Genomic DNA, 13,682 nt, shown 5'->3' on the forward strand with positions numbered 1-13,682 from the left:
TAGCGCATGCCACGAACTCTTTGAGATTCCCACCTCGAATCAGGGAATCAATTTGCTTCCTAAGCTGGTAGTATTCAGTCATCACGTGTCCGTGGTCTTGGTGATATTCGCATTGTTTGCTCTTGTCCCGCGTTGCGGGGTCCCACTTCATTGGAGGCGGAGATCCTAGCTTCTCTTTGTGTAAGCTGAGGATCCGGTCGGGTGTCGTGTTGAGAGGGATGAAGGATCGCTTCGGGGTCGGAGAAGGATGGTCATTAGGGACCTGACCATTTTTGCGCCTTTTCCCTCGCGACTCGGGACCAACGGCCGGTGCCACGAGTGCGGCAACGCGCTTCTTGTTGGGTGCTCGATTAACAACGTTGGGTGGTTGGTGTCCCGAGATGACTTCTCTTGCGATCTCGCATCGGGCGTTGAGTTTTTCTCTCAAGTCACTCCCATGAGATTCCCTTCGGGAATTGAGGTGGTCTCTCAAGTCTCCGTTGGCCGTTCCTATCACCCTTGGTAAGGGAATGTAGTTCAAGTGACGTCCTCGATGGACGCCGCGACAATCGATGCCATCTTCCCTCCAGGGGTTTTGGATGCAGATGGTGAGCTTGGAGCGTCCCTTTCATGACCTTGAGATTGGGCGTCCTTGAGTATTACTCGATCTTTGATGCCTTGATGTGGTCTCTCGAGGGTGTTCCCTCGAGGGTGCATGTGTGTGTTCACTCAACCATTGGTCTCTTGATGTGGTTGCCTGAGGGTGTCCCCTTGAAGGCGTGCGTGCGTGTTCACTTTCGTGAATAGCGTGGTCGAGGTTGGTCTCATTGGTTTTTGGTCTCGCCACATAGTTGGGGTCTTTCTCATCGTGGTTGACATCGTCCTTGATGCGGTAGCCGAGGAGGTCGGCAATGAGTGTGCCATTCAACCCTGGCCGCTCGAGGAGTTCATAGAGTCTCCGGGCCGTGTCTCCACGGAGAGTGTCATCGGCGTTGCCGGCCAGTTCGTGGACGGCTGGTTCGAGGGGTAGGCTCTCGTTGTCACGAGGCCCTTGATCCAAAATCTGGCGGGCGAAGCTTCCCAAGACGTATATCGAGCTAGTCGCTCGGTCAGCCGTAGAGGAGACGGGCAATTGACTCATCTATCGAGAATTTTGCTGTCGAGGGTAGAAGAAGAGTAGTAGAGGGAATGTGTCGCCAAGGTCGGGAGATGCCCTTCCTTCTAGCGCCAAAATGTTCTCGCTCGTTTTCGGACAACTATTTAGGAGCCCCAAATGTTGGAATTGATCTAGGGTTGAAGAAAAAGTTTAACGCTTCGATAAGCGGTGGAATTTTAAAAATTTCTTTTAACCAGTAAAACGATTTTACTAACCTAGACAAAGAGCAAGTACTAGTTGGCCGAAATTAACTTTCCTCTTGGGGAAAATTTGTTTCCTCTTTTTCTGTTGGCAAGTATCTTCATACATTTATGCACAAAATAAACTCTCTTTTTCTCTATTGGGTTGCACGAAATTGGTCTCCCATTCTCTTGGGTTGGACGGCCAAAGGGCTTCCAGAAAGCCTTTCTAGATTTTTCTTTACTTGTTCATGACAACATAAGAAAAGCCCACTGAGAATTTTCAAGTAAAATTCTATAAAATGAAATTAATCCAGAAGGCCCAATGAACACATCATGGCCAAGTGATTTAGGCCATCATATGACCATGTCAAAAAAATTATTGACATTCATTTCATGCTATGTCCAAAAAGACAAATTTACCCTTTTGATAATTTTCGTAAAACTTGTCTCGTTCTTGTTTTGACTTAGCTTCTAGCTTAACTATTCCTACTCGATATGATTTGTGACGGTGACCTCATGGACCCAAATGAACAAAGCTTGAGCTAAATGCTTGGACTCAAAAGTTCACAAACCTTTTCCAAGTTTAGCTTAATGCCAACTGACTCCACTAAAGAGTTGACACTGAAAATCTCTCGGTTCAAATGAATTTATTTTCTACTCAAGAATTCAACCAAATTATGATGAGCGGATCCACTGAATATTATCTATGTTTACCCTTCATGAATATGTCCGACTTACTAGTCCTCATGTTGGCTTTGCGCATAACTCCTCGAGTTGAGTTCGCTCCTCGAGTCGAGTCCCGATCCACAAGTCGACTGACTAGTCCTCGTGTTGGCTTTGCGCATAACTCCTCGAGTCGAGTCCCGATCCACAAGTCCACTGACTAGTCCTCGTATCGACTTTAAATGTGACTCCTCGAGGCGAGTTCATTCCTCGAGTGGAGTCCCGATCCACGAGCCGACTAACTAGCCCTCGTTTCGACTGTGCACGTAACTCCTCGAGTTAAGTTTGCTCCTCCAGTCGAGTCCCAAGTCCACGAGTCGACCGACAAGTCCTCATGTCGAGTCTACACATGACTCCTCGAGTTGAGTTCGCTCCTAAAGTCGAGTCTCGATCCACGAGTCGACTGACTAGTCCTCATGTCGGCTTTGCGCATAACTCTTTGAGTTGAGTTTGCTCCTCGAGTCGAGTCCCGATCCGCGAGTCGACTGACTAGTCCTCGTGTCGACTTTGCACATAACTCCTCGAGTTGAGTTCACTCCTCGAGTTGAGTCCTGAATCCACGAGTCGGCTAACTAGTCCTCGTGTCGACTTCACACGTAACTCCTTGAGTTGAATTCACTCCTCGAGTTGAGTCCCGAGTCCACGAGTCGACTAACTATTCCTCGTGTTGCCTCTACGCATAACTCTTCGAGTTAAGTTCGCTCCTCGAGTCGAGTCCTGAGTCCACGAACTAGCTAACAAGTCCTCGTGTCGACTCTACGAGTAACTCCTTGAGTTGAGTTCATTCCTCGAGCCGAGTCTCGATTCACGGGTCGGTTGACGAGACATCGCGTCGACTTTACACGTGATTCCTCGAGTTAAGTTTTCTCGTTGAGTTGAGTCATAAGCCCATGAGTCGACTTGAAAGTCCTCGCGTCAAACATGCACGACTTCTTGACTCACCAATCAACGATAGACTCACAAGTCTCGATGACAAATCTATATGCTCTCCTACGAGCAACAGGAAAAATCGTCCCTAACGACGTGCTTAAGTCGCCCCTAATGGTGCACCAAAATTCGCTGTACGATGCTCTCGTGAGAGTAAGAATGGGACAAATGAGTCCCCAAACGTGACACGCACGCCGTTGCACCACGCTCACAAGGGCACAAGACTCGACCCAAGAGACTCAACTCGACAACGCGACCAGCGCACTAAGGTGCCACACTCGCCAGGGGATCAAGTCTACACACAACCCCGCCTATCACATGACACGCGCACCCAAGGGTGCCACGCTCATAAGGTGGTGTGGTTACGCTCACCGCCCAGCTCGTGCGCGAACAGGCAGCGAGTCACATATGGGTTTCAAAGGCCTGCGCCCGCCGGACGAAACTGGTCTAGCCAGCGTCCACGGAAAACCTGGTCACACAATGTGGCACCGAGGCCCCCGAGGCCCAAGACATGTAAATCGATTACGCCTTCATTGGTAAATTGAGAAAATAAGACTCGCATGAACAAGATGTGCAAATCGATTACGCCCTCATTGGTAAATCGAGAAAATAAGACGCGCATCAGCAAGACGTGCGAATCGATTACGCCTTCATTGGTAAATCGAGAAAATAAGACGCGCATGAACAAGACGTGCATATCGATTACGCCCTCATTGGTAAATCGAGAAAATAAGACATGCATCGACATAATTGTGCAAATCGATTACGCTAGTAAGTCGAGGACGTAAGACACGTAAAACAAAAGACAACCAAGGCCGTCCCTCGCGACGCACAAAAGCCGTCCCTCGTGATGCACTAAAGCCTCTCTACGGCGCAATCACAAACTCGAGATTGTTCATCCCAAGTCCGCACGTTGGTGAAACTATTGAGTTTCCACTCGACCCACGCTCGATCGGAAACTCAGGGGGCTAATGTTGTCGGCCCGTCGACGACCGACAGGGGCAAAGAAGTCAATACGCGTCACGAGGGACAAACAAGGGCAAAACCACGTCGAAGCGAGGTGTTGTTGGCCAGTCCGGAAACACAAGGGCGAAGGCCCGTCCAACCGACTCTCGGCCGGCCAAGGACCGCACAACACCTCCCAACCAGCCAAGTCCCGTTTGGTCAACTCCCGGCCGGCCAAGTCCCGTCCGGCCGACTCCCGGCCGGCAGCCTCCCAGCAGGCAAAGGTCTGTCCGGCCATTGGCCGGTCCAAGGGCTTGCCTCGGCCAATAGCCGGCCCTAGATATCCCCGCCCATTGGCCGGCCCAAGGGCTTGCCTCAGCTAATGGCTGGCCCTAGACATCCTCGGCCATTGGCCGGCCCAAGGGCTTGCCTCGGCCAATGGCCGGCCCTGGACATCCCCGGCCATTGGCCGGCCAAAGGGCTTGCCTCGACCAATGGCCGGCCCTAGATATCCCCGGCCATTGGCCGGCCCAAGGGCTTGCCTCGGCCAATGGCCGGCCCTAGACATCCCCGGCCATTGGCCGGCCCCAGGGCTTGCCTCGACGAATGGCCGCCCTTATACATCCTCGCCCATTGGCCGGCCTAAGGGCTTGCCTTGGCCAATGGCCGGCCTTGGACATCCCCGGCCATTGGCCGTCCCAAGGGCTTGCCTCGGCCATTGGACGGCCCTAGACATCCTCGACCATTGGCCGGCCCAAGGGATGGCCGACCCAAAATCCTGCTCGGCCAAGGGGTTCCCCAAACACCCCTTGGTCGCCTATAAATGTAGAGGTCCGTCCTCTCCCAAAGGTAATCCAAAATTGAGTACTGAAACACTATTGAACTCATACCTTACTCGTTTCTCTCAATCTTCGGCCCTCTAAACACCTAATCCTCTACACCCCACCTCAATCCTCCTAATGTTGAGCGTCAGAGAGGTAAACAGAGGCACCCCCTCTATTTCCCCTTTGTAGTTCACGTGTTCTTTCTCTCATTTCAGGTGTTTGGACGAGGCAAGCATCACTGACAACTAAGGGACGACTCGGGATACCAAGTCCGACACGCTCGAGCCCGAACGCGACCACTTGGTTCGGCCTTGGGTCGAACCGTTTGGGGCTCCTAAATAGTTGTCCGAAAACGAGCGACAACACTATCTACAGTGAATTCCCATGCCCTTGATGTATTGACCATAACCACGATCATTGTCTCTCCCTCTTCTAAAATTGTTTCCAGGCTTGAACCCTAGAGGAGTCTTATCACAAGCATTGTATATGTTGAAGGTAGCATTAGGTTGAGCATTTTGATTACTCTGCCTTCTGTCAAGCCTTCTCATAATTGCCAAATATTTTAGACATCATGAACATCATTAGAGACATAAGTGTACTAATGTTTAGACTTGGAATTAGAAGCTTTATGAGAAACTCCCTTGAGTTTATTGTTGTTGTTCTCATCATCAAGAGACATCTCTTAGATAAGCAGAGATCCTATGAGTTCACCCACCTTCACCTTTGTGATATCATGGACTTCATCAATGTTGGTGACCATGATCTTGAAATGCTGTAGAAGGGATCGAAGAATTTTTCTCACGAGTTTTTCTCTAGACATAGGTTCATTGAGAGAATGTGATTCATTCGAGAGATCACGTAGGCGAACATAAAATCTGATCGAGAGAATTCAGTGCTCACTAGTTGAAGACAAAATGTCTTCACTTTAGAGGTCATTTCATAAGAAGTTTCCAGAATTTCCCATGCATCTTTGGCACTGACACAAGCGTTGATCAGCCTGAACACATTCTTGTCAACTCTGTTGTAGATAGCATTAAACGCTTTAGAGTTTGCAAGAACAACTTCATCTTCAGTAGGATCCCAATCTTTCTCAGGGTTGCTCACAACAATGACTTTGTCTTCAAGTGTCATAGTGGAAGGTTTCCACCTTTGAATGACTGCTTTCCAAGTCTTATGATGGATTGAGTTTATAAAAGCTCTAATCATGAATTTCCAATGTGCATAGTTGGAACCATGAAGATGTGGTGCATGACTGACAAAACCTCTTTCCACACTTCCATTTTCACAAAAATAGTTAGATCCCAAGGAGCACACCTAAGAACAGTCGGGTGCCCCCTCTTATACCAGTTCATAAATTGTATCAACTATTTTGCGTGATGTCTCTTGTTATAACAAGTTCAGTGACAATATTAATTTACCAGATTAATGTGAGGATTAAAACTATATATCTAGAGACAAAATATTGGTAACCCAGTTAGGCAAATCGTGTGTACGTCTGGACGTATGGTACTTCCAGTGGAAAGGAACTTCACTATCAACTTGATAATATAAGTACAACACGGTCAATCTGAATTATCACCTTTCAGACACATCTACTTCAAGAGTACCCTGGTGAATTCTGTTGTCAATGGTACCCACAAGAAGAGTAGTAGTGTCTATTTATGTGCATTTGATGTCATATAGTCTTACGAAGACTCTTGCTTGTAACTGCTGAATAATCAATAAAAGTTGAAAGGTTCATTCATTCTTCCTTGTCTGAAGCTTTATGATAAAACCTTAGTCTTTAGTCCTTAAACAAACCTAACAACACATGAAGAGACAAATGTAGATTTGCATAAACAAGCTCTTCATGGTTTGCTTAAAACAATTTATTCGCAATCTAAGGATCAAAGGACTATTGAACTCAGTACGATTGTTAGGAGAATCTATGATGTCTGGTTATGGGACATTGAGAGTTGGAAACTCTATAGTTCTTCTAGGTATCTTCCGAAGGTACTGAATTGACCAGTGCACTTCTAGAGACAAGATAAGAACAAACCATTTAACCTTTTATGTCTCCAGGTCACTACGTATGAATTGCATCATGCTTACCTTAATCCTGAAATGAGACATGTCATTTCATAGCTTACGTATTCTCATTTGAGAAAGTCAGAGTTCAGATTCACTATGTCGTTCTTAACAGGACCTATTGGTGAAGTACTAAGTTATGAAGAAGTAATGAGTAACTTTGTGAAGATCTCATAGATATGGAATTCATGTACAAGATTGCTGAAATGCAATGTATATCACCTCATGCTTTGTTCCTTGGAATGTGAATAAATGAACTGGCCAGTGTCCAAATTGAGTCATGACTCTTTTGGATGAATCAATGTAACTTGTTAGCTCCTCGTTAATACATTGTTTCTGACTTATTCACAAGCGAAAAAGGAGTTGAAGAAATAACAGCCAGAGGGGTAAAATGGTAATTTTGTAAATCCCGACTAGCTGATGATATCCATGAAGGGTAAACATAGATAATATTCAGTGGATCCACTCATCACAATTTAGTTGAATTCTTGAGTAGAAAATGAATTCATTTGAACCGAGAGATTCTCATTGTCAACTCTTTAGTGGAGTCAGTTGACATTAAGCTAAACTTGGAAAAGGTTTGTGAACTTTTGAGTCCAAGTATTTTAGCTCAAGGTTTGTTCATTTGGATCCATGAGGTCACTGTCACAATTCATATCGAGTAGGAATAGTTAAACTATAAGCTAAGTCAAAACAAGAACGAGGCAAGTTTTACGAAAATTGTCTAAAGGGTATTTTTGTCTTTTTGGACATAGGATGAAATGAATGTCAATAAATTTTTTGACATTGTCATATGATGACATATAATCACTCGGCCATAACAAGTTTATTGGGCCTAGTGGATTAATTTCATTTCATAGAATTTTACTTGAAAATTCTTAATGGGCATTTCTTATGTTGTCATGAACAAATGAAGAAACATCTAGAAGCTCCTTCTAGATGCTCTTGGCCGCCCAACATAGCTAGAAAAAGGGAGATTATTTAGTGCATTGATGTATGAAGATACTTGCCAAAAGAAAAAGAGGAAACAAATTTCCTCCATGAGCTAAAGAGGGAATTCGGCCAACAAGGCTAAGGGAGAACAAAAGAGGAAACAAATCCAAGGCTTCTAGAAGGATGCTTGGCCGTGTGACTCTAAGGAAATTAGGGCAATATTTTGCTCATGAGTATGTGATATTCTATAGAAGAGGAAACTACTTTATTGAAGGTAATCCCTCCCATATAAATAGAGCCATCATTCCTCTCATTTCATTCATCCCACATAAGTTAGAGATTGAGAGCTTCTCTCTCTAGACCTTGTGGCCGCCAACTCCTCTCTCTCTCTCTCTCTCTCTCTCTCTCTCTCTAGCTCTTTTCATTTTTGTTTTGGCACCTAGGTCCACATTTTACCTAGTGTTTTAGCTCTTCGACTCTTAGACTTGTTCTTGAGTCTTTGTGTTTAAAAGTGCCCACACACTAATTCCTTTCTTTCTCGAGTGATTCTTGTGATAGAAACTTTCGTGGTTGCTCGAGTTCCCGAGGAAAAAAGAAAGACAAGCTGAGTGGGGAGACAAACGTTTCAACCTTCCTAAGGCTTCTCAACGGTTAGTAAATGAGAAATGCTTTTAATAGTTTTAAATTAACATGTACTTGCTCTTTGTCTAGGTTTGTAAAAACGTTTCACTTGTTTTAAAGAAAATTTTTAAATTCTGCCGCTTGTTCGAAGCGTTAAATCTTTTCTTAACCCTAGATCAATTCCAACTAATTCTAACTCAAGCTCCCCATGAATCTGAGTCCCTTCACTACCACTTAACTCACTCATCAAGTGGTTGATCAACGCTTATAATTGTACGTGATCTACAATATCACAAATACAAACTCAATTATGTCAATTGCACAAACAACGACAATAAAAAACAAGACATAGTTTAACCACACAATGAACATAGGTGTTAACGCTCAAATATTCTCACAAAACTCAAAGCGTGTAACAAGACTCTTAATGACAGACTTTCTCTTTTATAGAAGTCGAAATCTAGCAATTAACGCATTGCTATGATTTTCCAATATGATCGCCTTGTTCAGATTCGGTGGAGAGAAAATCGGAGGCGAATCAAACAATAATTAGACTTGCAAAATATATCCACATCATCGTATCTATTGCGATCTTTGCTAAATAGAAATGTCACATCAAGATGTTGAAACATGACTAGCAACATCTTGAGTGCAGTCTTGCCAAACAATAAAAACAGCCAATCAACGTAACAACAATATATTAAAATATATATATATATATATAAATACATATTAAAAAAAGATATCACCACCATAATAAGGCAAGACACTCTCTCAAGAAATAATGGAGGATAATATTACCGCAACTAGTCACGTCTGTAACGTAGCCGCGACTTGTAACAACTATCCACTACTACAAATGCTGGATTATACAACCCACTTTCTACAACGCTTAAAATAAGTATTGTAGAAACTAGGGATTCTACAACGCTTAACATAAGCGTTGTAGAAACTGGGTGTTTCTACAACGCTTATGGCTAAGCGTTGTAGAAACTGGGTGTTTCTACAACGCTTATAGCTAAGCGTTGTAGAAACTTGGTGTTTCTACAACGCTTGTGGTTAAGCGTTGTAGAATTAAATATATTTCAGATTTCCCACAACGCTTAGGCTATCCGTTGTAGAATCCTCGCCGCGGCGCCATGTGTTTTATGCTGCGGCGAGAACTTTCTACAACGCATTGTGCAAGCGTTGTAGAAGGATGTAATACGCCGCGGTGAGATTTCTCACTCGCCGCGATGACTGGTTTCTACAACGCTTAATAAAAGCATTGTAGAAACCACTCGCCGCGGCGACGATCACTCCTCGCCGCGGCTAGAAATATTCTCCGCCGCGGCGAGAAGGATATCGTGGCCTAGCAGTTTTTTAAGAAACTGCCTCGCCGCGGCGAGGAAGGAATGTCGCCGCAACGAGAAGCTCCTACAACGGTTATAATATCCATTGTAGGAGCACCTCGCCACGGCGAAGACATATTCTCGTCGCGGCGAGGCGTTTTAGGTTTTCACTATAAAAGGCCGTTTTCAGTTTTTTTCTCATTTTTTCCAAAACCCACACGCGAGACAACCATTTTCGACCGCATCTGTCCAGTTTTTTTCTTCCAAAATCCCTCGCCACGTCCTCGCCGCCCCAAATCTCGCCGTCGCCTTGTCCTCGCCGCCATCTCTCTCTCTTCAAGTCCTCGCCGACCCTCTCTCTCGCGCCTCTCTCTCTCTCTCTCTCTCTCTCTCTCTCTCTCTCTCTCTTGCCGCTTCTCTCTCTTTTAAACATTGTAAGGTATGATTTTCAAAGTTTTTTAAGGTGGTTATTGATTTAATTTCGTGTTGTTGATATGGATTTCGTGTTATTTACCCGAATTGCATATTGTTTGATTTTCTTAATTCACAAATTTAGGGTTTTGTTTGATTTTCTTTGTTTAGAACACGAAATTAGGATTTTGTTTGAAATATTATGAATGAATTTATGTTAGAATGAATTTGAATTAGAATTTGAGTTAGATTAAAATATCCGGATTGTGTTTGACATATTGTGACATAGGTTACTGGTTAAAATGGTTTATATTGATTAATGTTGAGATTGAATTATTTATGAATTTGTGATTGGTCGAATTGTTTATAAATTTGTGATTGGTCGAATTGTTTATGAATTTATGATTTTTGGAATTGTTTTATGAATTTTTCATGTTTAAATATAGTTGGAATTGATATATAATTTGCTATATGTGTGTCATAGTTAGTATTTAAAATGGCTATATTAATTGTTGAATTGTTTATGATTATGTTTTGTATGAGCTTGAAAATGCGTCGAACTAAAAATACGACGGGCAACACGGCTCCGAGCTCTTCCAGAGATCAGAGTAAAGGAAAAAGTAAGCGACCTCGTCAACAGTCTCCCGAAGAGGAATACAACTCGAGTATCTTTACTAGCAAGGTCGCGGAGGAATGCTACGACAAAATCTTGCCGCGTAACATGATCCTTGAGAGAGGATGCAATGGAGCAATATGTCGGATATAGGAAAGCTAATCCGCAACAGCATAGTTGGTCATGATTGGGGGAGGTAATGTGATGTACCCGAGTTCGATGCGAACGTAAACTTCATGTACGAATTCTACGCAAACTTGCCGGACTCCAAACGTGATGTTGTGACGGTCCGTGGGAAAATGGTCGATATGAGTGTCGAAGCTATCAACAATTTTCTTGGGACCCCAGACTTGCCTTTCGAGAATGAGGGCTATCGAGAATGGCTAAGAAGTGGCAGCCATGAGGAGATGTCGCGGGTGTTGTGCATTCCGGGAGAGGATTGGGTCACTTAAAAAGGAAAAGGGTACTCAAGCGTTACCAACTCACCAGGATCGCTAAAGCGTGGATTTACTTTGTTTGCGCTCGTCTCTATCCGATCAAGCACTTCACCACTCTCGACGAGGATCGTATCCAAGTGTTGTTCTGCATTGTTAAAGGCCATTCTATTAACGTCGGTCGATTCATCTATACTTGGATGAAGAAACTCGACTATACTAATGAACGACACGGTTTTCCATATCCGTCGATCATTACCGGCCTTTGTACAAATGCGGGGGTACCACGCTCGAAAACGGATACGATCAAGAGGCCAATGGGGACTATTACGGATTCCATTATCGATCGATACAAGATTAGGGAGGAACCACAAGCGGAGGAAGCGGAGGAAGCAGAGGAAGAGGGGGAAGAGGAACCACCACTCAACGAGCCCCTATTGCGCATACCAGTACCTCCAGTAGTCAACCCCGCCACCATCGACAACATTGCTCATTGCTCTAACTATCTCGTGTTGTCAATAGTGCCCACAAGAAGAGTTGTAGTATTTACTTTTATATATTTGATGTAATAAAGTCTCACGAAGACTCTTGCTTGTAATTGCTTATTCATTAATAAAAAAGTTGAAACGCTCATTCATTATTCCTTTGTGAAGCTTTATGATAAAACCTTAGTCTGTAGTCCATAAACAAACTTAACAACTTACGAAGAGACAAATGTAGATTTGCATGAACAAACTCTTCGTAGTTTGCTTAAAACGATATGTTCGCAATCTAAGGGTCAAAGGACTATTGACCTCAGTACGATCGTTACCAGAATCTATGATGTCTGGTTATGGGACATTGAGAGTTGGAGACCCTATAGTTCTTCTAGGTATCTTCTAAAGGTACTGAATTGACCAGTGCACTTCTAGAGACAAAATAAGAACAAAACATTTAACGTCTTATGTCTCGAAGTCACTACGTATGAATTGCATCATGCTTACCTAAATCCTGAAATGAGACATGCCATTTCACAGCTTACGTATTATCATTTGAGAAAGTCAGAGTTCCGACTCACTATGTGATTCTGAACAGGACCTATTGGTGAAGTACTAAGTTGTGAGAATGTCATGAGTAACTTTGTGAAGTTCTCATAGATATGGAATTCATGTACAAGATTGCTGAAATGCAATGTATATCACCTCATGCTTTGTTCCTTGGAATGTGAATAAATGAACGGGCCAGTGTCCAAATTGAGTCTTGACTCTTTTGGATGAAACAATGTGACTTGTTAGCTCCTCGTCAATACATTGTTTCTAACTTATTCACAAGCGACAAAAGAGTTGAGGAAATAACAGCTAGAAGGGTAAAATGGTAATTTTGTAAATCCCGTCTAGCTGATGATATTCATGAAGGGTAAACATAGATAATATTCAGTGGATCCACTCACTACAATTAGGTTGAATTCTTGAGTAGAAAATAAATTCATTTGAACCGAGAGATTTTCAGTGTCAACTCTTTAGTGGAGTCAGTTGACATTAAGCTAAAAATTGGAAAATGTTTGTGAACTTTTGAGTCCAAGTTTTTAACTGAAGCTTTGTTCATTTAGATCCATGAGGTCACTGTCACAAATCATATCGAATAGGAATAGTTAAACTAGAAGCTAAGTCAAAACAAGAACGAGACAAGTTTTACGATAATTGTCAAAAGGTTAATTTTGTCTTTTTGGACATAGGATGAAATAAATGTCAAATTTTTTTTTGACAATGTCATATGATGACATATTGATACTCGGCCATGATGAGTTCATTGGGCCTTGTGGATTAATTTCATTTCATAGAATTTTACTTGAAAATTCTTAATGGCCTTTTCTTATGTTGTCATGAACAAGTAAAGAAAAATCTAGAAAGCCTTTCTAGAACCCTTTTGGCCATCCAACCCAAGGGAATGGGAGACTAAAATCCGTACAGCCGTAGTGTGAAAGAGAGATTATTTTGTTCATTAATGTATGAAGATACTTGCCAAAAGAAAAAGAGGAAACAAATTTCCTCTATGAGGAATGAGGGAAATCGGCCAAGCAAGGCAAGGGAGCAAAAGAGGAAACAAATTCAAGCCTTCTAGAAGCTCTCTTGGCCGCCCAAATGAGAAAGGGAAAGAGAGATTATTTGCTCATGAATATGTGATATTCAATATAAGAGGAAACTACCTTATTAAAGGTAAAGCCTCTCCTATAACACTACCAGAAATATGGGATACAACTACAGTTTTTTTTTTTAACTCCAGTTTAGCCTTTTAATGGAGTCTTTGAATACAAACTACGGTCACCTTTTTTTATGCTTATATTAGACTCCAGTCGAATATAAAGCTGTTGAGAATGGTCTATTTTTCTCTACAGCTAATATAAAAAAGTAGTGGTAATACCCAAAAAATTAAAAATGATCAAAATTTCACCATTTTTAAATGGAGGGAAATTTCCCACAAAATTTTGGCACATTTACACTACAGTCAAAGGTAAAGAAGGAGTTGTAATACTTAAAATATAAAAAATTAACAAAAT

This window comes from Urtica dioica, chromosome 1 (assembly GCF_054948205.1).
Source record: "Urtica dioica subsp. dioica isolate 48M chromosome 1, U.dioica_male_clone48M_v1_H2, whole genome shotgun sequence".
NCBI classification, from domain to species: domain Eukaryota; kingdom Viridiplantae; phylum Streptophyta; class Magnoliopsida; order Rosales; family Urticaceae; genus Urtica; species Urtica dioica.